Below are 23,518 nucleotides of genomic sequence, written 5' to 3' on the forward strand. Positions count from 1 at the left end.
CACCTGTAAATCTCACTAATTATCATGTTACACACCAATGGTTCATTCTCTACAATAACAACAAACATAAAATTGTGTTTTCATGAAGGCTCACCTGTCGGGCTACTTCACGGTAATTACCTGGAGTCTTCATTAGTTACCTGGCAACGCAGGCCAGCTGTTTACCCCCTCACCTCCTCCAGCTCCGTTCCCGCTCGTCTTTTGCTGAGCTAAGCTAGCCGACTGATGACTGTGAAAGTTATTGTGCGGACGAGAGAGAGAGCGGTAAAATTATGGTCCATTTAGAGTCAAATAGGCCTGTAGAGCAGGGTGAGCTTTAGGGGCGGGGCTTCAAGATGATTGACAGGTCGCTAGCAGAGCCGTGGACTCCTCTGTGGTCACTTCTGGTTCACTGGTTGCAAAAAGCCAAGATGGCCGACGGCCAAACCCGCCGAACTCAAAGGCGTTCTATTTATCTATATTCCGCCTGCGGAAGAAATAGATATAAAACAGCTCATTTTAAAGTTAACACAAAGTTTGAGGTGATAATAAACTAAAAAGGAAACTAGCTAATTAATTAGATATTCCATTTTTGCTAATAAATCCCCCTAATTGGGTCCATAAAGCACGATTCTGGTGATATTCAGTTCAGCCACAGAGACAAAGCAAACCCCCAAAGTCAAAGCTAAAAGAGATTAAATGCCCATTCAGCACAATAATACCCACACAAATGAGCGTCTCTTCTTTATTCCACCAGGGAGTTTAAACTTAATTTGCTCCTGAATAAGATATCCTCTCGCCTCACTAGTCTGCATATTTACAGATTAAAAAAAAGGGTTATGAACACCCGATGGAAGTGGGAGCTTATTTTTGGTGGGAATGCATCAACAATTTTGGAAACCACTGAAGGTATCATCGGTTTCAATATTATATTCAAATGTGAGAGTTCCCAGAAAGTCTTTTTTCGGATACTTTCTGTCAAGCTGAAGCAGCAAAAACATAAAGCAGGCCTCCACTAATGGGATTGGAACACAGCAGGAAGCAAACCCAACAAGAGATGTGTGATCAACATTAGAAATGCAAGAGAACGATAAGAAGCAGAATCCTGCAGCTCTTCAGGACGTCTGAAATGTTCGTTTCTCTTCCGTGAAGTTTGAACGTCATGAAGACGACTTCAACACCCGATTTAATGTACCGGATAAAAATACTACTCAAAATATATTAAAATACGAGGCAAGCCTAAGTTAGTGTTCTAGCTTAGTGTTCTAGGTTAGTGTTCTAGGTCAGTGTTCTAGGGTTAGTGTTCTAGGTTAGTGTTCTAGGGTTAGTGTTCTAGGTTAGTTTCCTAGTGTTAGTGTTCTAGGTTAGTGTTATAGTGTCAGTGTTCTAGGTTAGTGTTCTAGGTTAGTGTTCTAGGTTCAGTGTTTTAGGGTTAGTGTTCTAGGGTTAGTGTTCTAGGGTTAGTGTTCTAGTGTTAGTGTTCTAGGTTAGTGTTCTAGGGTTAGTGTTCTAGGTTAGTGTTCGAGGGTTAGTGTTCTAGGTTAATGTTCTAGGTTAGTTTCCTAGGTTTAGTGTTCTAGTGTTAGTGTTCTAGGTTAGTGTTCTAGGTTAGTGTTCTAGGTCAGTGTTCTAGGGTTAGTGTTCTAGGGTTAGTGTTCTAGGTTAGTGTTCTAGTGTTAGTGTTCTAGGTTAGTGTTCTAGGTCAGTGTTCTAGGGTTAGTGTTCTAGTGTTAGTGTTCTAGTGTTAGTGTTCTAGGTTAGTGTTCTAGGTCAGTGTTCTAGGGTTAGTGTTCTAGGTTAGTGTTCTAGTTTAGTGTTCTAGGTTACTGTTCTCGGTTAGTGTTCTAAAGTTAGTGTTATAGGAATATGGTTCTAGTGTAGTGTTCTAGGGTTAGTGTTCGAGTTTAATGTTCTCGGGTTAAGGTTCTAGTGTAGTGTTCTAGGGTTAGTGTTCTAGTTTAGTGTTCTAGGTTAGTGTTCTCGGTTAGTGTTCTAGGTTACTGTTCTCGGTTAGTGTTCTAAAGTTAGTGTTATAGGAATATGGTTCTAGTGTAGTGTTCTAGGGTTAGTGTTCGAGTTTAATGTTCTCGGGTTAAGGTTCTAGTTTAGTGTTCTAGGTCAGGGTTCTAGGTTCAGGCGAGGTCTCCTCTTTCTTATCCACAGATTTATCTGACGTCAGTGACGATGCTGGCCAAGAGGCTCAGCATCCGGCGCGTAATGAGCAGAGAACACGAGCAGGAGAACACGAGCAGAGAACACGAGCAGGAGAACACGAGCAGGAGAACACGAGCAGAGAACACGAGCAGGAGAACACGAGCAGAGAACACGAGCAGGAGAACACGAGCAGGAGAACACAAGCTTTCCTAAACGCAGCCCCACATTTGCATTTGGCTCCCTGCAGAACCTAAACCTCACCTCTCCTCCGCCTGCCAGACCCTGAAGGAAATACGTCCTCTTTTCTTGAGTCACGTTGGGTTTTTTTGCCGTTAAAGTGACACGGAGAGCCGTTCAGAAGCCGGAGCGATACATTTAAAACAAAAAGCTTTTCCTTTCTCTATTGATCCGCAGTTTATCCCTCTTTTGTTTGAGTCTCAGTGCTGAATGTCAGTGAACCTGGTTAGTCTCTCGCTCTCTCTCGCTCTCTCGTTTTGGGGCTGCAGTCTGGAGGAGAAGAAAAAAGCACTCTCCATTCCCTCGTTGCAGTATTCCATTCATGCATTTATTATACCTCGCTATATTATGTGTCACATTGTTATCACAGGGATTAATGTGCTGCTCGCAGTCAACCGGGTGCACAAGTTTATTTATTTTTAAATAACGTGAAAATATTCCGATAAAAACCGAGCTGTCTTTCAATTTCAAAAACACATTTAGACAAAGAAAACCAGTTTGGATCCACAAATGAGCAACATCTGTTCTCGCTCAGCAAACATCTACATTCATCAACGAAGGATGCAATCAAACACACAAAAACAACACAGAGCGTAGTTATGTTGACAAACATCCCTTTGGGCAGTTTTTTTTTTTACATTTATTGAAAAAAATCAACACTCATTTTCATGCATTGATGCAGCAAATGTGATGGAAAAGAAAAGTCCTCAGTGCAGTAACGTGATCCCTCACCGGCTTCCCACTCACGAAAACAGCAAAATTAAAAAATACTTCAACATTACGAGGTCAATTGCAACTCAGTTTATTTTGTTTAACCCAGAATTACAACTTTTACAACCATCTGAACACAAACCAAAAAAACAGACAAATTCTGGGCTCGATTGTGTTTGAGTATTTAAATCAGAAATATCATCGTTTATGTCCCAAATCTATTGATATTTGTTTACCGATTGCTGAAGTGAATCATTCATGTCGTTAACAATCAGGAAACTAAATATTCTGTATTTCCAAAATCATTTTTAAAGTACTATTGATGGATCAGTGGAAGGCTCAGGGGCTCAGGCCTTCGACGAACGTCTTCATGGATCTCTCGAGCTCTACCGGTCCATATACGGTCTTCTGGTGTCTTTTTTTTCTTCAAATTGACATATTTATGGCTGAATTATTATTAATCACAGCCTTCTCAGCCTCTCTGGCTTCCTCTGACCCCGCGGCACATGGCCGGAGTGGAGCGAGGAGCGTTCAAAGACCAGGGAGGGATGTGGGGATTTTTTGTGTTGAATTCAAAATTCAACTTACTTAACTTTACTCACTTTACTCCAAATATGTTATAAATATAGCATTCATTAATATAGTTACGATAAGAAAAAACAACTTTTTTTTAATATTCTATTCTGTGTACTATGATAAACTAATATACCACTAACACATGAACTTAGTATCTATATCCAAAAGGGTTTTCTGTACGTTATAGCTTTCTAAATTATTCAAATACATCTTGGAGTTGAGGGGATATTCTGTATTTAGCTGAATGCAAACAATTTGCAATTCTCGCCATTAAGTTGCTCGGGGGTTCAAGAGGTTTTAAAAGGTCACAGGTTATGATCCGACTAATCAAAAGAAGGGTTAGCAACGGGCCCAGCCTTCCTGTTGGAGGGGGCGGGGTCACACAGCATCGTTCATCACCTCCTCCCGGATGCTTTCCCCCGTCCATCGGCGTCCCGGAGCCGGAGCCGGAGCCGGAGCCGGAGCCGGGCGGCGAGGTGGACCAGAGAGATTAGCCGGGAAATTGACACTGACAAATCTCCCACATTACGGCTTCCTGGGAGGCGGCTATCGGTGGAGCGGGCGGCGGCAGGTACCGCGTCCTATAGGAGCCCGTAACACGGCACCGGGTTATTTTTTTCCTTTAATGCTCCGCTATGCAGCTCGCTGGAAAAGCCTGAAAACCGACCGGCTCGTCTCCGGCGCCGAGACAGATAAGAAGAGCCAGGTGTGCTCGGAGGCATTTTATTTGACTAATGTGTTTACAGCTAGAATAATGAATAGAGTGAGGAAGAGGAGAGTCATTAATTAGAGCTGTTCCAGCTAAATAACAAAGCAAATACGGGCAAAACTGTTTCATTTCCCATTGGAACCAGAACCCCCCCCAACACACACACACACACACACACACACACACACACCTCAGCTGCTTTAATGAGATAAAGCCAGCCGTCTTTGATAAGGAGGCCTAGTTAGTCTATAAAACCTTCATTTACATACATCACCTCCATCTTTTGGAGCGATCAGAACCTCAAAATATAACCTCCAATTAATTTTTGGGCCCAACAGAAAATCGTGTTTTTCTTTAGAAACACAAAAATACATAAACACATTTATAATTAGCTCTTCAATAGCGAGCGTTAAGACTCAGATTAGCTTGCTGTCACTCAGTAATGCTTTAAAAAAAACCTTCCTGAGCATGAAACAGGAGCTCATCTCCAAACATGGACCGACTCCTCGGCCCGTGCAGCTGCTACTCGACGCCTGCCGAGTGTTATGAGTTTTATTTCCCGGGGACTTGACTTGCTTCGAGAGGTTCGCGGCGTTTTTTGTTTTTTTTTCTCCCTCCCATCTTTATTTATTTTGGACGGCGGAGTTGTTTTTGCTGAAAAGAGGGCCCGGCGCCCTGGCTGCTGTTGCCTGGCAACCCAGTGAGCCCCGTGGGATCGGCGCACCTTGCAAAAAAAATACCAAAAAAAAAAATACCTCGGATCGGGTCCTCTTCGGGACGCGGGGGAGAGTTTATTCGCCGATAATTATGTGTTATTTTACATGAGCACGTCTCAAAAAGGCTTCTTTTTTTTCTGTCTCAATGAAAACTAACGACAGAGTTACTTTGTTACTCAGGACGTCAGAGTGTGTGTGCTGGTTTGTGTACCGGCACTTTGGTTATAATCAAAATAGGATCAATTTAAGTGTTTACTTTCCGCACCGAGCAGAACAATGAAGCAGCATGCCGGCGGCAGCTTTTACTTTGGTGGCGATATCGAGGAGACGAGCTGGTGAAATATTCACGAGCGCGTTGTGTTCTTAAAACAAGGCTCATTAGCGCTCAAAAGCCTCGTTTCAAGTTCCGCCTCCCTGTTGTCGCTCTTCAAAAGGAGTAACAACACAAAACATACGATTCATCCCACTAGCGGTCTATTACGCCAAGCGATGCTTTTATTTTGAAAGTCGGACCGACTCTAATGCCTGATTTTATTCGCTCGACTTCATGTGGTTACTTCACTTCTTCGCAACCATTTGTGGCAGAAAGGGGCGCGGCTACGTTACCCCAAGTTACCAGCACATAGCCTCACTAGCTAACCTAAACTGTCCCGGTCACGTTCCTGTAGCTAGCAGCACATAGCCTCACTAGCTAACCTAAACTGACTCAGTCACGTTCCTGTAGCTACCAGCACGTAGCCTCACTAGCTAACCTAAACTGTCCCGGTCGCGTTCCTGTAGCTACCAGCACGTAGCCTCACTAGCTAACCTAAACTGACCCGGTCACGTTCCTGGAGCTAGCAGCACATAGCCTTTAAAACGTTTCGATTATAAACACAATATTTTTTTATAAACTGTCAGAAAGCCGTGCAAAGTCCCCAGAGTACAAACATGATGTCTTGTTTTTTCAGCCTAATTTACAGCTTCCAAATAAAACCCAAGACAATCCATTTCTAATGATGTAAAAACTGAGATTGACAGTTTGGGCATTTTGACCTTCGCTGTCTTGGTTTTTGAGATCAGAATTGACTTAATTAAGGCGACTGAGACCACGGCCATTAACTGAAACCTGCACATATATATATATATATATATATATATATATATATATATATATATATATATATATATATATACACACAGTATATATACATATATATTTCAATTTAGCGTATGCAGACATTTAATACTTGATTGTAGATGCACAAAAATGCAACTACTGCAGCAAATCTCACAATTTAGAGCTCAAGTATAGTGTTAATGATTAGATTCTCCAAGTGAGTCTGCTCATGTATTTGTGTATTTGTGCATCTGTTGGTTTGGCATCTGTGTAATATGTGCAATGTGAATTTGGAGCCCTTTATTGAATACAAAACTCTTTAATTAGCTAAGTGGATAATGACTATCCATTTGACTAATCCATCTGTTGCATTTCTGTGCAGATAATAAAAGAAAATCTACTTTTCGTTCATCTCCACACACACACACACACACACACACACACACACACACACACACACACACACACACACTCTTGTTTTTTCCTGCAGGAGGGAGGATCCCCTCATTTCCAGGCCGGGCCCTCCCATAGGCAACCTATTAACATCCACTTTATCAGCGCGTTCATATTTCATGACCGAGTTCATCAAACTTTCATGCCGTTCCTGCTTCTACACGTCTGTGTCTTTAGTGCAGAGTCATGTCTGAACGGAAGCCTTCGCCTCGTCCACGTCAGGCTGGACTCTCAACCTGCAGCATCGTCGACTCATTCAACAGCAAACCGGGTGTTTTTTTTCAGATGGCGGCTCGCAAAAAAAGCACATTACTAGTCGTGCAAGAATGATTTTTTTAAAAAGAGCCAAAAACCTGCTGAAGGCAGAGCTCGGGCCGGACGCCAGCGGTTCCTCTCGCCCTCTGAGGACGTGGCATTCGGGCTGCCGTGCCACTTTAAAGTGTGTGTCTGGGGTAATGTGGTGCCCTCAGATGGCCAGAGTCCCGCCGAGCCTGCGGGACGCACGATTAGCCTCGTGCCCAGACCTGATGTGCGCGGACCAGAGCCAATCCATGACGGATGGAGAGATAAGGGGGCGGAGCCTGGAGAGGAAAGTCAGAGGCCGTGTACAGAGGTGTGCGATGTGTTGCTGTTCGAGAGGGTTTATGTGCGTTTGCAAATTTAAATGTTGGAACCAAAAGCTTTTTTTGAGGAGGATGTCATTGCTGTAAACGATGTCGGTGAGACGATGTAGACGATGTAGTTACCAGCACATAGCCTCACTAGCTAACCTAAACTGACCCGGTCATGTTCCTGTAGCTAGCAGCACATAGCCTCACTAGCTAACCTAAACTGACCCGGTCACGTTCCTGTAGCTAGCAGCACATAGCCTCACTAGCTAACCTAAACTGACCCGGTCATGTTCCTGTAGCTAGCAGCACGTAGCCTCACTAGCTAACCTAAACTGAACTGGTCACGTTCCTGTAGCTAGCAGCATGTAGCCTCACTAGCTAACCTAAACTGACCCGGTCACGTTCCTGTAGCTAGCAGCACATAGCCTCACTAGCTAACCTAAACTGAACTGGTCATGTTCCTGTAGCTAGCAGCACATAGCCTCACTAGCTAACCTAAACTGACCCGGTCACGTTCCTGTAGCTACCAGCACGTAGCCTCACTAGCTAACCTAAACTGACCCGGTCACGTTCCTGTAGCTACCAGCACGTAGCCTCACTAGCTAACCTAAACTGACCCGGTCACGTTCCTGTAGCTAGCAGCACGTAGCCTCACTAGCTAACCTAAACTGACCCGGTCACGTTCCTGTAGCTAGCAGCACGTAGCGTCTAGTTGTGGATGTAGACGATGTAGGTGATGTTTGGGACTTTGAGGGAGATGCTCATGTTCACAAATATCGGTTAAAACTAGTCCAAAAACGAGGAGCTGTAAGAGAGTACGAGCGTCAGAAAACAGGAGTAGAATCCAGTTGTGTACTCAGGCTGGATGAAGCTCAAATTCTCCTGCCTTGTTTTTCAAAAGGTGGAGAAATGTGTGTGTGGAAAGGCTCCGTGAGTCACTGCTGTCCTGGAGGCTCAGCATCGTAGCGCCTGACAGTCGGCGCGCCGTGAGTAATCATGAAGTAGTGTGTAGTGTGTCATGGCTGCCGTCCTCTCTTGAATGGAGTGTGTAGCTTTGAGGAGCTGTAATTATTGAAAATATAGCATATTTTGTCATGTTTTTCTATGTTTAAATCCACCAATTGCTACCTAGTTACACGATGTATTTGGTGTATGTGTGTAGTGCTGCACCTCTAAACTAATGGAAATCCTACTGGAAACCATGAATAACATGATATTGAAAAAGTGAAGCACAAACAAACAACATGTTTTACGCTAAAGGTCGTAGCGTCTCTGCGAGCTGCAACCTGTTCTCCTTCCCCTCGAAGGTAATTGCACCTTCTCGCGCGGCGGCACCTAGCCGGAGCGTACCATCTGCTCGACCACGGGGGGGAGCGCGACGGATTCAGTGCGTCGCGCTCCCCCCAATAAATGTAGTTTATTGTACTTCAATGTAGTTTGTTGTAGTTGAATGTAGTTTATTGTCGTTCAATGTAGTCTACTTTTAGTTAATTTGAGTTTGTTGTAGTTTATTGTAGTTCAATGTAGTTTATTGTAGTTTTAGTTTTTTGTAGTTCTCTGTAGTTTATTGTAGTTCACTGCAGTCCCTCACTGCCTGGCAGACACAATTATTGCATCGTAAAGGATTAGACGAGTCGTGGATGTTCCCAATGCATTCTGGGGGTAGAAATGTGTTGAGTCACTGCGGGGACGTCAACAACATTCAAATGTCGGGGCGAACGTTTCAAGGAGTTTAACATCAGTAAATGTCAATGAACATTCTCAATTTGAATTGTATATTGGAATTGTAAATAAAAAAAAGAAGACTTTCAAATATGACATGAACCATAATGACGAGAGTGACGCGACGTCCCTTTTTTAAAAATAATTTATTGAGATCAAACCGGAAATAAAACCGTCCAGAAAGACGGCCGGATAGCACGTCATATCTGACAGAAAACACACCATTGTGATATCTACAGGAAATAAAAACACAGCCCACAGCGAGGAGGAAACCTTCCGCCTCCCTGCAGCAAGTTGCCACCTTATTTATTTCGCCTTTTTGTCATATGGCAGTTAAACCAATATTTTGTCATTCTTGTCGTCTCAAATTGGGGCGACACTGCCGTTAAATAGTGAGAATAAGTAGTGAAGTTTAGGCCGTGGTCGTGGCCATGTTTACAGTTCAGTTTCTACCTTTTTTCTCCTCCTCCTCCTCTGCACAAAGTCTCATTCGCCACGACGGCAAAGTCGTCTCCCGGCGCAGACGTGACCCTCTTAACGCCGCGATCTCGACTTAATTCCCCGCCATATTTTCTCACTGTCACTCCGGCAGTGTTTGCGTTTATCATCACAACATCCCCTCTGTTGGCTTCACCCATAAATATCATTTACGGGCCTGTATACACAATGAGGCAGACAGGACGGACACACACACACACACACACACACACACACACACACATGCACGCAAGCAAAGCTCCCACCCTCCGGGAACCCGAAGAGAATAGCAGGTAAACGACGTGGCCTCCTCCAGGACACGGCAGCATTCAATCACCGGAGACAGCGCGGCCCCGAGGAGCGCAAACAAACACGCCGCGTTATTGAGAGGGAATAAGGTGAAACGCATCGGGCGCCACAAACAAGGTTAACGGCGCTCTCCCGCGACACCCCCCCCCCCCCCCCCCCCACTTCCCCTCCACCCATTAATTACCAGTGTGGACTCATAACACGCTTGATTAGTGCCTTAAATTGTCTCCGCCGCCGCGGATCCGCAGACGTTTTCACAGTGGAAATTACGAACGCAATGAAAAAGTGTGACAATCATGATGATTGATGGTGTTTTTTGGTCTTTTTTTGTATTGCGAGTCCGTTCTGGTCCCTGGAAGAGAACGGCGGCCGGGCGGACATCTCGAAAAAGTCCTTCCCTTCCCGACCGCTGCTGTCCGGCTGCATAACAAGCTGAATCAGCTTTAATGGCCGTGTAAATTCGCACATGCATGAAATTTGACGTTAGTTTTGCTTTACTCTTCTTAATGGTGTACAATGAGCAAAAGATAAATATAAAAAAGACATTAAAGAAAACAGAAAAACACTTTTGGCCACTTTAATTACATTCATTATCTGGTGCAATATATAATAAATACTTTTCATATACAGTTTTTACTCCGTCTGTATATTTAATATTTGTATTGATTTCTTCTTTACTGTTTGTCATACGGTTAATATTTATATTACTTGATTTTTTTTTTACTTACTATGTGTCTTTGTGTGCTCCCGTAATCCCGCAATTTCCCCACTGCGGAACTAATAAAGGATTATCTTATTTTATCTTGTAGGATCGTTCGGAGGAAAGACAATAGAGAAAAAAAAGGCGATAAAATAAATAGGCATTAAACCTGTGAATGGAGTTCCTGGAACAGATGTTGTTGTTGTGCAGCGGACCGTTTAAACATCACATTTAGTGTACAGAGACCAAAACACGCAGATCTCCACCGACTCCATTTGCATTCAGGCGCCAACGTCCTTACCTGGCCTTTTTATTTCAGGAGTTTAAAAAACTAAACTTGCTCTTGTTCGAAGGGCCTCCTCGCGCCTCGCCGCCCTCCGGTGAGCCGCCGCCGCCTCCGCCGCTCCTCCTCGTCGCTCACATCCACCTGTTGGGGTGATTGAAACAAGAGTGAGCTCGTGTCGGGGGCCCCGGCTCCGGCCCCGGCCGTGTAATTGAATTCTACCTTCGTTTCGCAGAAGCGCAGCAAAGCATGGCGCCGGGCGGGAGGGTAAATATACTCGGCACTTAGAGACGAACCCCGGGGCCGCACGGCGTCGCTAGCTGTCATTTGTAGACGCGGCGAAACGAGCGGAGCCGGCGTCTGCGCGGTTAGAGAGACGGGAAGCCTTCGGCTGCGTCTCAGTGAACATTTGAACTTTGGGTGTGGCGCGCTCACACTTTCCAGTTCTCCATTTATTATTTAGCAGCTGTTACTTTCTCCAATATGGCGCCGCAGAGCCACGCGTTGGGGCTAATCCTCAGCGAGCGCAAGTGAAGCTACGTTAGCTCTGCTCCGTTGGGCGCGAGTTTCCTCGACCTGCAGGAAATGTCGTGGTTTTGCTCCCACGCCTCGTTTATTGTGAGGGTTTTAATGGATTATTGGGACGGGGGATCAGACCGTCGGCAGTCGTGTTCATGCTCTTCATAAAATGATCGTATTTGTTGAAGCTTAAAACAAGCTATGATGCTGTCCCACCAAATTGACGTCATAATAATTTGGAAAAAATAATGATGTAGCTGACAGGCGTCTTTGTAATGGGACTGATTCTAGTCGATTATTAAAAACGCTTCGTTTTGATATTAGCCTGCGACTACGAGTATGAAAGGAACGTTCGGTTTAGAGCGTCGAGGATAAATGATCTTTAACTGCGTAACTGTCGGTTCACACTCGTCTTTTTTCCAACTTCCTCCCTGCGCCGCCCTGGTTGGGTTTTGGCTCGTTGGGTTTTGTGTTTTTAAAAAAAAAAAAAAGGGGCCCGAGGAGGCGCACCGGCGATCTTTGGAGGGCAAACGGGATTACACCGCGGAGGCCACTTCAAGGCGTCACTTCAGTGGAGGCGGGCTTCAGCTCGGTGGCCCCGTTGGCTGTCGACTAATCTAAGGAGATGGATCCTCTCTCCGGCACAGTTACTGTGCTTAATGGGTTTGACTCCCCAGGACATTGCTTCAATCTAAAAGGTCGTCGCGGTCTCGGCCCGAGCCGAGCACCTCTCAACCCGCGCTGATTTGCTCCTCAGCCACTCGGGCATTGTGTACTGCCAAGGACATTTTTTTTTTCTGTCTCCACTTCGATACTAATTACAGAGAAATAACTTGCATTAACTGTCAATGTCAACACACAGGGAGCATAACCAGGCTGCTGGAAGGGATAAACGGGAGGGTTGTTTTCTTTTTGAGAGAATGTGGGAGGTTTAAGTTCATTTAAAATCTAGTTCGACTTTTTTTTCATCGAAGGTAGCAACGGTGGAATATTTTGAGCACGTAAACGTAGTCCTGATATTATCACGATACTTAAGTCCCGATACAATATCATCACGATACTTATATCCTGATACGATATTATCACTATACTTTATGTCCTGATACAATATTATCACGATACTTACATCCTGATACAATATTATCGTGATACATTATGTCCTGATACAATATTATCACGTTACTTATATCCTCATACGATATTATCGTGATACTTTATGTCCTGATACAATATTATCATGAGACTGAAGTCTTGATACAATATTATCGTGATACATTATGTCCTGATACAATATTATCACGTTACTTATATCCTCATACGATATTATCGTGATACTTTATGTCCTGATACAATATTATCATGAGACTGAAGTCTTGATACAATATTATCACGATACTTATATCCTGATACAATATTATCACAACACTTAAGTCTTGATACAATATTATCACGATACTTACATCCTGATACAATATTATCACGATACTTTATGTCCTGATACAATATTATCACGATACTTTATGTCCTGATACAATATTATCACGATACTGTGCTACATTGAGTATTGCAATATATTGGTTGTTGTGATATATTGCGATCTATTAACTTTTTTCAACTGCAAATTCTCCCCAAAGGAAAACTGTCAACATATTTATTCTAATACGATAAAGTTTGAGTCTGTTCATCTCACTTTTTTCATCTCACTTTTTTTTAAAGATTTGCTCATTCTTTCGATCCTCAGAACATAATTTACTAGGCGGGCTTCCCAACTGGGCCGGATGAGTCACTGCCTTCAGGCTCCGGGCCCTTTGGGGCCCCAACAGGCAACCACATTGTGGTCAATTTGAACCTTTAACCTTACTTTGTGTCCCAATTCTTGCATAGGAGCTTGTCAAGTTTCAACACCGTGTCATATTTCAGGTAATATTCATGACATGATTCGTATTCTTTAACAGATTTGCGTTCAATCTGATGTTTACCGGGTCGAGCGTGTTCACTGCACGGTTCTCAAACACAGAAAATGGACGGCAGGTGCACCGCTCTTCTCCTCGCAGCGGTTCCCCACTTGGCGCCGGCTGCTCGTTGACAGAAGTGGACTGCTTCCTGCCACCTCTGAGGTGACAGGTGGCTCGCCGGGCCTCCGATAAGGCTCTCACACAGTCTTCTCGCCCGCTCTTAATTTATCTAAGGGATTTCTTGTGCTGCATATATTTTGTCCTCTGAGCAGCCAAGCATTAAATTGCTTTCCACTGGGACCAGCTCGCACGCCGGGGTCACCGAACGCTGCGGCTGGTTTCCAATGAGACGGTTTGGCAGCAAAGCCAACGCTGTAATTAGGGTCACCCCGGTGGTTGGAGGGCCAATAAAGGGGCGTCACGGCCGCACCGGCGTGTGAAAGTCAGGACGAGCCTGCAGGACGCCGACACACGGCTTCTTAGATCACACGTCAGCAAAAAACGTTAAGGAGGCTCATCATAAAAACAAAAAAAAAAATACAAACGAGGTCTTTTTCTCCAGGCGCCAGCCTTCACACACTGTATTTATTCATAAAGATATTCATGAAAGTCGTCGCTTTGCTCCGGAGAATTATGTCGGCAATCTCGGGCGGAAGATGCGGCGCGCTTGTAACTCAGAGACAAAAGGCAGATGAGGAGCGAGGAAGAGCCCCGCGTATATAACGAGGTGTCAGCTTTGTGTCGTGGTGCCAGAAGCTGACCTCAGCAGCCGCTCGCTGTTTGGGCTTTCAGCGCCGCTTCAGTACAGCTGGCTGCAGCTCCGCTACGGCGAGCTGCCGCCTCAGTACAGCGAGCTGCCACGTTAGTACAGCGAGCTGCCGCTTCACTACAGCGAGCTGCCGCCTCACTACAGCGAGCTGCCGCCTTAGTACAGCGAGTTGCCGCCTCTCTACAGCGAGCTGCCGCCTCACGACGGCGAGCTGCAGCTTCAGTCCAATGAGCTGCCACCTCTCTACAGCGAGCTGCCGCCTCAGTACAGCGAGCTGCCGCCTCTCTACGGCGAGCTGCAGCTTCAGTCCAATGAGCTGCCGCCTCCCCGAAGGCCGCCGGTGGAGGCTGCGTGACAGGCGTCCGTCTGCAAAGAGTTTCTCCAAAGCGTCCAGCGGTGGAGGGAATTAAGATGGACGGGGAGGAAAACACTCCTGGGTGCCTTCGTTCACCTTCCAGTCTTCTCTTCGGCATCGCGGAGAGGAAACGCCTCGGAGAAAAGTGCAGAGGAGAAACATTCGGACAGCTGTTCAGCAGAATTCATGAACGCTTCGGGCGTGCTGTGACGTGTGGAAACACAAGCGCTGGAACGCCGTCCAAGAAGTCCTGATAACACGAGGCGAGTCATTGGTATACGTACAAATAGTGAGTTTGTGGGTGACGTTTTTGTTTCACCCTTTGTTACTGTCACCCACATTTTACTTCATTATATATTTTCTACATACATTTTTTTATCTTGCATTATTTCATGCCTTCGGTTCTCCTCCTGCGTCTTCACCTGTGTGCTTTTCTTTTTCTTCGTCATCTAATGAGCGTCGTTGAAGGAGCCTGAGACTCTGGACGTTCATGACCGCCGACCGCTCCGTTTTAATTGATGCGCGTATGATAACGAAGAGCTGGGAAAAAAATCAGTGACGCGCAGAAAGAAACCAGCTTTTGTGCTCGTTTGAGCTCGTTTTAGCTCACTTTTTCTCCCCTAAATCAATGTGGAAGTTGAAATAAGCTGAAGGAAGCTCTGTTGTTTATGAGCTATTTCTGCTACTCATAATGAGCCTGACTAGGAGAAACGTGCGGGGCTAAAAGTGGACCTCATTACTGATCAATTAGATTTCACGGAGCACAAAATTGAACTGGATTTTGGTGAGAAATTCAGCACAGTGTGACTCTCAGCGCAATAAGGACCCGGTTTTATGCTGAGCCGTGACTATTTCCCCATGCAATATAATAGTAGGCAGCTGTACTCGTATTTAACGAGGAAGGTAGGCTGAGGAATCATTTCTTTTTCGGGCTTCGGGGGCAAAAGAAGGTCACGGAGAAGCAGTCGCTGCAGCAGCTTTAGTGGTTTCGCGGCTCGGCTCAAAAGCACCTCAACGGTAATTATTTCCCTAAGATTCAGGTCTCAACTAAATCTTGACAGACGACCGCGGCGGCGTCTTTCGGATGCAAATTACATCGTAATCATGCGGAGACGACGCGATCACTAGAAATACTGCACTGGAAATTGCAATGGTGGAGAATGGATAGATTTTGGGGTTTTGCTATGACACATGCACGTTTATTGTGCTTCGATACGTGCAAGTGGAACCTGTTTGATGGTAGTTTTCAAGTACATAAAAAGTAACAAACTTGAAGGTACCAGCGTGTAACATGTACTGCTATCTGCAATTAAGTGTTTTAAGAATGTTATACAAACACAACGATTGCATATTTACTCTCTCGAGCCAAGAACAGGAAACCTTCCAATTTCAATCTCATTTGAGTTTATCTGAAGACTTTTGTTATAAGACCCACAATGCATTGTTCATGCATTGCATGTTGGGATCCTGCAGCATTGCGGCTAACGGCTAACGGCTATCGTGACGCTCCAACGGACCTCGAGCCTCCGTGGACACGCAATGACCCGCTTTGTTTCCCACTGCTTTCGCGTAACCAAGCAGAAGTTACGTTGTAACCTCTGTTCTACGAGTGAGAAAACAAGCCGTCTTCCAATTAAATTGCCAGAATAAGATAGTAAAAAGGAAATTGGAGCTATGGTAAACATTTGAAATGTATCCAGCTGTAAAAAAGGGATGGTGGAAGTGCAGACAGGAGCACCTGCACACCCTCGACAGCAGATGAAAGTGCCGCTCCTCGGCTCTGCATTGGCGGCGCTGAGGGACTGAACTTTAAAAAAAAAGAATATATGTATTTATCAGTCTCGCATAAAAAGAACCAGAACACTGCGGTCCGGTGTATATTTACAAGCTTTGTGTTTTCTCAGACAATTCCTGTTGAATTATTTATCCGTCGACTTTGAAGGAGACAGTGGTGAGAGTTGTGATTAACTCCAGCCGTTTCTCCTGCAATATTAGAAAAAAATGAAATGACGACTAAAAAAGAAAAGAAGATATAAAAAAAAACAACTCTCTCGCTGCTTATCTTGGACTAAACAGTGGGCTGCGCGTGTTTGCTGGACGGTAAATAGGTGCTTGTATATGAAAGCGCCCCCCCCATTCTGAGTGGCTTGCTAAAATGATCAGCATCGAGGGAGGCGCTATTTATTTTTCCTTTGGTGCTCTCACATCTACACCCACGCACATATGTCCTTGTAATACACGGTGGCAGTAATGGAGAATTTAATTGTCTGGGGAAATAGATAAACAAAAAAGATTACTCTGCATTACTGGCGGGGTTTTAAAAGGTGGCGAGCGCTCGCAGGACTATTGTGGTCTCCTGCACTTCTTCTGGACTATATGGACCGTTTTATGCTGCAATGAGGCCTCCGTCTCTTCATTGCTGTTTATGGGGGAGACGCTGCAGGAGAAACGGGTGGAAAATTTGGCTAAAAAAATGTCCTCAGTCAATTACTTACGGAGTAAAGTTTTCAGAAAATGCATCTTTAAATATCGTCACTTTCCTAAAATAATGGCCCAAGTCATTTTTTCCAGGTTACTCAGAAATCACACAAAAAAACTTGACCAAATGCAAGAGAAGTGCAAAAGCTGCCTCCAGACACTGCTCTACAGGCATTCCAGCGAGATTTTCATTGACAAATTAAGTCACATTGTCTTTTGACTTAAGGCAAAAATAAAATGGCTTAAGTCACGTTGTCTTTTGACTATAGGCAAAAATATGGCTTAAGTCACATTGTCTTTTGACTTAAGCCAAAAATATGGCTTAAGTCACATTGTCTTTTGACTTAAGGCAAAAATAAAATGGCTTAAGTCACGTTGTCTTTTGACTATAGGCAAAAATATGGCTTAAGTCACATTGTCTTTTGACTTAAGCCAAAAATATGGCTTAAGTCACATTGTCTTTTGACTTAAGGCAAAAATAAAATGGTTTAAGTCATGTTGTCTTTTGACTATAGGCAAAAATAATATGGCTTAAGTCACATTGTCTTTTGACTTAAGACAAAATCAAATGGCTTAAGTCACATTGTCTTTTGACTTAAGGCAAAAATATGGCTTTAGTCACGTTTCTTGACATAGGCCGTCAATGCTACAGAGATAGAATCACATGATGTGTTCAGCTGAGGATGTAGGTGGTTTTTGCCAGTATCATGAGGAGATGATTTAGGCAAGAAAATCATTTTTATCAAAAAATGACATAGGCTATTATTTTAGGAAGGTGACAATATGCAAAATGATGCATTTTCTAATGCTAATTTTAGGAAAAATCTGCAGACGTGAATGTAGAAAGTAGCAAAACAAACACCAACATGTGTTTTCCTCTCACTAGTCTGAAAGCGCATGCAAGGGGAGAAAAATAAAGCTAAATATCAAGATTCAGTGCATGAAAAACAATGTTTTTGGCCTGCGGGTGTCTTGAAGAAAGCCTCCGTGAATGTGGATCCGATGAAACATTCCCCGTCTTGGGAAAACAAACTCTGGTTTTCCGGCCAGGTGTGATGTCACGCGATCTCGTCTCGGCAGATCTTTGATACCTTAATGTTTAAAGAAAGTAAAGTAAAGTAAAGCTTGATACTTAGAGGAAGTATTGATTCATGGCTGCAAGTGAAACTTCTTCTTTTTTCTTTTTTTTCTCCCCTGACGGATTTAATCTGAAAAATATCTGTCGAGACTGTCCGGAGCCGCAATCTGTTAAAAAACTTCCACATCCATTTTTCACTATGTTGCACAGTCTCTTAACAAAAAGAAGCTGTCAAACCCATCTCAGCCCCTCCCCCTCCTGCTCTACCAGGACCCGGTCACAGTTAGCTTCGGTGCTGCAGACGTGAGATATGTTATTTACCTGCTCCATATTTATATTTCCATATTTAATGAGCAGTCGCCCTGGGAAGCAGATGGTGCACATTAGCTGTAATAACTAACCCTAACCCATCGCTGACTGTCCTGTTTTTTTGCGAGGGAATACAGAATTGAGCCGCCAGGACCTCGCCGTCCACCCCCAACGTTTGTTGGAAGGGTTCGAAAACTGTGCGCGGGTTCTGGTCGCCCCGCCCAGTGAAGCGTCGCACACATCGATGTGGAGAGAACAAAAAATACTGTGAAGCTCTGACCCCTTTGTTTGCAGAGCCAGCATTAAAGTTGCTGAGCGAGCGCTTCACATTGAGCCGCGCTTTACTGTGACGCTCAGCAGAAGTGAATCCACACACACACACACACACACACACATTATTAAGTGACGGTAACAGTCAAACATGCATCTTCTCGTACACGTACCGAGGAAAATAAAAAAAATAAAGGTCGGATTTCTGTCAAGTTGTGGGAAGCTGATGTGTTGGTAACGGGAACATCTTGTGCACAAACGAGCAGAAGAGGCAGTCGGGTGTATTAAAAAAAAAAAAGGCTCGTCAAACGACGTCGAGCAACAACCGTTTATTCCCCGAGGCTACAGGCTACGTCTGTAGTTTCTTTGGGGGGAGGGTCTGTGATGTCTGAGGACGTTTCATGTCTCCGTCTACTCAGTGAAGAGAGAGAGCGATCAGCTGTCTGAGAGCCTCCACGCAGCCGGTCGATGGCTAATTTTGATAATTATGGGAAGCGAATAGGCACGCTGAGCCACTTCTAGTCGAGCCCCCGCTGCACACGAGTGGCTCAGCGGGCGTATTCGCATATTCGCCACGCCTATACGTCATCCCTCTGGAGGGGATGACGCTCCATCTGGATTTTGTCAATTGAAACTGAGCTGAGCGGCTTCACAAATGAACGTCGTGCGCACCACGAGGCTGTGAAGACGAACTCAACGGTGGGACGAGCTCCCCTTCGACATTCGGTCAGCAGAAAGTCTCTACATCTTCCGTCTCAAACTAAAAACACATCTTTTTTCGACTACACCCTGAAAAGGGAAGCCGTGGTAGCGCTTTAGTAGCACTTAAACGTCTCTTACTGATAGCACTTTGTAGTTTGACTTCATTGAAGAAATTGGACTTTCTTAATTCTTGTTGTTCTCAGTTTGTGCTCACGGCTGAATGCACTTATTGTAAGTGAGCTTTGGATGAAAGCGTCAGCTAAATGAAACGTCTTGTAGTCTCATTTAGCCATTTGTTAGCAACCGCGTCTTTAAAGACACGTAAAAGCTTCCGAATTCCCCCCCATGGGTATTTACTGACCTATTTTATACCTCAGAACAAAACTTTAAACTCCCTTAAGCAGGTGTTCACCACAGACCTTATTTCAGGCATCTAACTAAAAACCTTTTCAAATGAAAAAACCCTTTGACTTTGAGAGAAAAGGCCGACCCCAATCCCGGGTGTTAGGACTCCTATAGGTGCTGCTTTCAACCCTGCTCGCAGCAGGGGTTCCTGGGAGGTTTTGGGGAAATTTCCGAGGGGCTGCGGGGTGTGTTGAAACGATTCCTCATCTCACTGGGAGTTGCCTTCATGAACGCACAACTGAGTGTGGAGGAAAATGATCCGGCAGGGCCGAGCGGATCAAATCGCGGCCCGACGAGGAGAAAACAAACGCGTCCAAGCTCGTCGCTCGAGATGCAAACCCAGAACAGACTGCTCGGGAAGGGGATCGTCCCTTTTTTAGACACACGCCATTGTTCAAAAAGCAGCAGAGACCTCCCGGACCTCCCGGGAAGATGGAGCAGGAGGGCGAAGGAGGGCCGTGGATCACTGCCGCGTGTTCACGGAGAAGAACGAATGAATAAATTGAAAGCGATGGCGTTCCTGGCGATCTTCAAGGCAATGAGACGTTATTGATTTCTAAGGAGAAAACGCATTCTTAATGTGTCCGGGGGATCCAGGCTCTTTCTCTCTCCTCTCCTCGTCATGACTATACTCGGGTTTCTACAGCTTTTTAGCCACCACCATCTCAGCTCAGTCATGCCGGTCGAGCTTTCGGGAACATTGAGCGCTCATCTCGATGTGCCGCGAAGGTACGCCTCAACCATCTGTCCCCTTCTGACACAATGCAGTGACTCAGCATCATACCCGAAATCTCTTTTTGTCCGCGAATTGCCGCGAAGATCGTAATCGGCGTTGATATTCAGAGGAAGGGAGCGATGCATTGTGTCATTGCTCATTTTCACACATATTCTGCAGAGGAAACAAGCTGCCCTCAGCTTCTTTTATATTTCCTTTTAGCGTGTTAACGACATGACGGTTCCTTGGCACATACATGGCGCCTGCCACCTGCAAGATATCAGAAAGTAAGCGTCGGTTTTTGTGAATATGGGATGTGAATGAGTGAATACCTGGTTCTTCTGCTTTGTGGCTGCACGTGTCCCTGGATGTAGGCCATGTGAAGCTGAAGTTGCTGTTTTTTTTTTTAAGACACCCCGCTTTGGCACTGAGCAATAGCAGCGCAAAGCTATCAGCACTTTTCATTTCTGCGCTGACACCCCGGGTGAAAGATTCGGGGGGTTAGGTAGGGGAGCCGTGGATTAAAGATCATATCAAAGCCAGCGGAAAAGGTATAGGGGGTTCAGGGACGATAGCGGATTGAGCCTGACTTCCCGGAGATATGGAGTGCAGCCCCAAGTTTATCATATAGAGTACAGATAGGTAGAGGATAGCAATCAAGGAGATGTTGTGCTGTGTGGCAGAGTTGTAAGTCGGGGCAAATATTTGATACTCATTTTCCACAAAATCAAAAATTCCATGTATGTCAATGACACATTTGCTATGACTGTTTTTAAAATTCTGCTCTTTTTCTGGGATGATTTACACTTTATACAAATATTTCTGGAGGTTTTTGTCTCAGGCAATGTCCAGTTCGCAGTCTCAATCGGTAGTTTACAAGTCTTCTTCAGTGCAGCGTGATGTTCATTTTGTCAATTGTGGTCCCGTTAAGAGTAAAGCATACTCTGCTTTAAGGGTCATTTTGGTGCGTAGCAAATTTGTGATTGACAGGTTGCTGTCAGACGGTCAGGTGTCACTTCTGGTTGTAAAAAAACAAGACGGTCGCCTGCCGAAAAATGCCAAAGTCAAGGCTTCCTAACCATAGTCCACAAGTCAGTAAATGTGAAGTTGAAGCAGGCTCAACTTTTGGTGTCATGCGACGCATTCCTGATAGATTAATGCCATTTCTACCGTTTACCTCGTGATGGTCACCGCCAAAGAGGAAGTACTTGCCACCCTGATAGAAACCATTTGGGCACCTCTCAACACCATTTGTTGCTCTAAACTGGACTTCCTGGATCCTATTTCATCATTTAACCCCGTACCCTGAACATCACGGCCCCGTCAGCGTTGCTTTAACCTTTTAAATGTCATACCCAAACTAAAAAGAGTATATCTCTGCAACCGCAAGGGTTGTTTGAATAATGTTGGGGTCGTAATAAAGGGAACAATCTGGATTTGTTCAGATGTGTAAATATCAGTGTATATTACACTGTTGAAGAGTAAATGAAGATGACACACAGCAAACATTTCAAAGTGTCAGGTTTGCCTAAAAGAAACAAAGCACTTCCAGGATGATTAATCCCTTTGTAATGATGCATCTGCAGTTCCAAAGCTAATCCAGATCAAAGCACAATCTGTGAACATCACCTCTGCAAAGGTAGAATTTCATAAAGTAAAGCAGAAAGATATTTAAGAGTTTTTAGTAAAGACAATTTAGGTGAGATCTCCAAAATGTCCATTTTGACACGATGGCACATTTCTATTTTTTCATGTACTAAACGATATATTCTACTTGTATATCACTAATAGTTCTCAGTACATCCAAATACAGCAGTAACATACACGCTCCACCCCAAAACTAAGCTGCAGGGCTGTTTCTCAGCCTGAATCGCCTCCTTGGTTCCCCTTTGGTGCGACATCGGGGCATCACTAACCGCAGAAGTGGCCCATTGGGTAGAAACATGTTGGGGTGAGGAGCAGCGCCGCCCTCGCATGCCGATGTTGGCGTATTGACGTTCTTGTTCCGGGTTTGGGTTATGGTAAGGGTAAGGGTAAGGGTTAGGGTAAGGGTTAGGGTAAGGATCATCTGAAACAAATGGAAGTAAATAGATGTGTTGACGAAGAGACCAATCCAGCCTCACAATGACTTTCAGGGAATGCACTTTTCTTTTTTTTTTTGATGCAATCGTGGAAGGAATCTTTTGTTCATGTTGTGTTTTTGGAAGGTTGGGGACATTTGTTCCCCTTGACTGGCTGTATATCCAAGAATCGCTTAGCAAAGAGAAGATTAAGTGCACACATTAATCCAGGAGTCAGAGCAATCTTGTAATCCACTCAGTATGCTAATTGCCTGTTCTTTCTCAAGCAAAGGGGTTTACAGGCCATTAAATGGCACTGAACAGTTGACAAAGGATAGCCGGCGCGCTCCCCAACCCTCTCTCTATTTCTTACTTGGACAGGCTGTTGCACACCCACGCAAAGCTCCTCTAAAGAACGATGCAGAATCAAAAAAAAAAATGGAGAAAGGCAAGAAGAGCAGTGCTGTGATTTCATATCAGTTATTTGTTTTGCGGTATTATGTTAGAAATAGCACGCTGTGCTTCTGTTTCAAGTCGACTTGACAGTGGAAAAAAGTGGATTTCTTGTTTCTTGACTGAACTCTTGATCTTCTTGACTCTGAAGGGGTTTCTTTGGACATTTTTCCCCCCGAGCACACCAAGGTTTTTTTGTGTGTGTTGTAACAACTGTCCATATCTGACAGTGGTACGAGTGAATAATAAAAGAGACTTGAGTGTCTCAAACGCAGTCCCAGTCATGCACAGGCCTCCCTCCTCCCTCTGTGCCCATACACAAGAGGATCGCGCCGAGGTAAAGTACGATCCTCAGCGCTCTGCTGCCCGTGGAGTTCCCCGAGTGGCCTTGGCAGCCTTCACATGATGGATGTTGTTTCAGATCGGGTTTCTCGCTACACTGATAAAGCGGCCGAGTCAAAACACACTCACTCGCAATGTAAGCAGATAGATAGTTGTAGATAATTAGAAGATTTGCGCTTTGCGTCATTTTCCTGGTGCCGACTGCCAAAGAACAAGGGAGAGGAAGGGGGGAGGGGGGGGGGGGGGGCGTGACGGATGACTTAAACAAGAGAGATTCGGCATGAGGCCTGACTGCAGATGCGGCTGGTAATGACCAGAGTGGGTTTATACAGACGCGGCGCTAATGAGCACAGCCATTAGACGTAAGTGACA

At 44.8% G+C, this 23,518-nt stretch overlaps 1 protein-coding gene across 4 annotated transcripts in view; it reads left to right on the top strand.

Moving 5' to 3' along the window:
- The window catches only part of LOC137803569 (alpha-1,3-mannosyl-glycoprotein 4-beta-N-acetylglucosaminyltransferase C-like), a 113,265-nt gene that overhangs the window by 19,989 nt on the left and 69,758 nt on the right, over positions 1 to 23,518 (top strand). The gene's annotated exons all lie outside the window — the stretch shown is intronic.

Source organism: Clinocottus analis, unplaced genomic scaffold (genome assembly GCF_023055335.1).
Source record: "Clinocottus analis isolate CAN_PGR_092001 unplaced genomic scaffold, fCliAna1.0.p SCAF_6, whole genome shotgun sequence".
In the NCBI taxonomy this organism is placed as follows: domain Eukaryota; kingdom Metazoa; phylum Chordata; class Actinopteri; order Perciformes; family Cottidae; genus Clinocottus; species Clinocottus analis.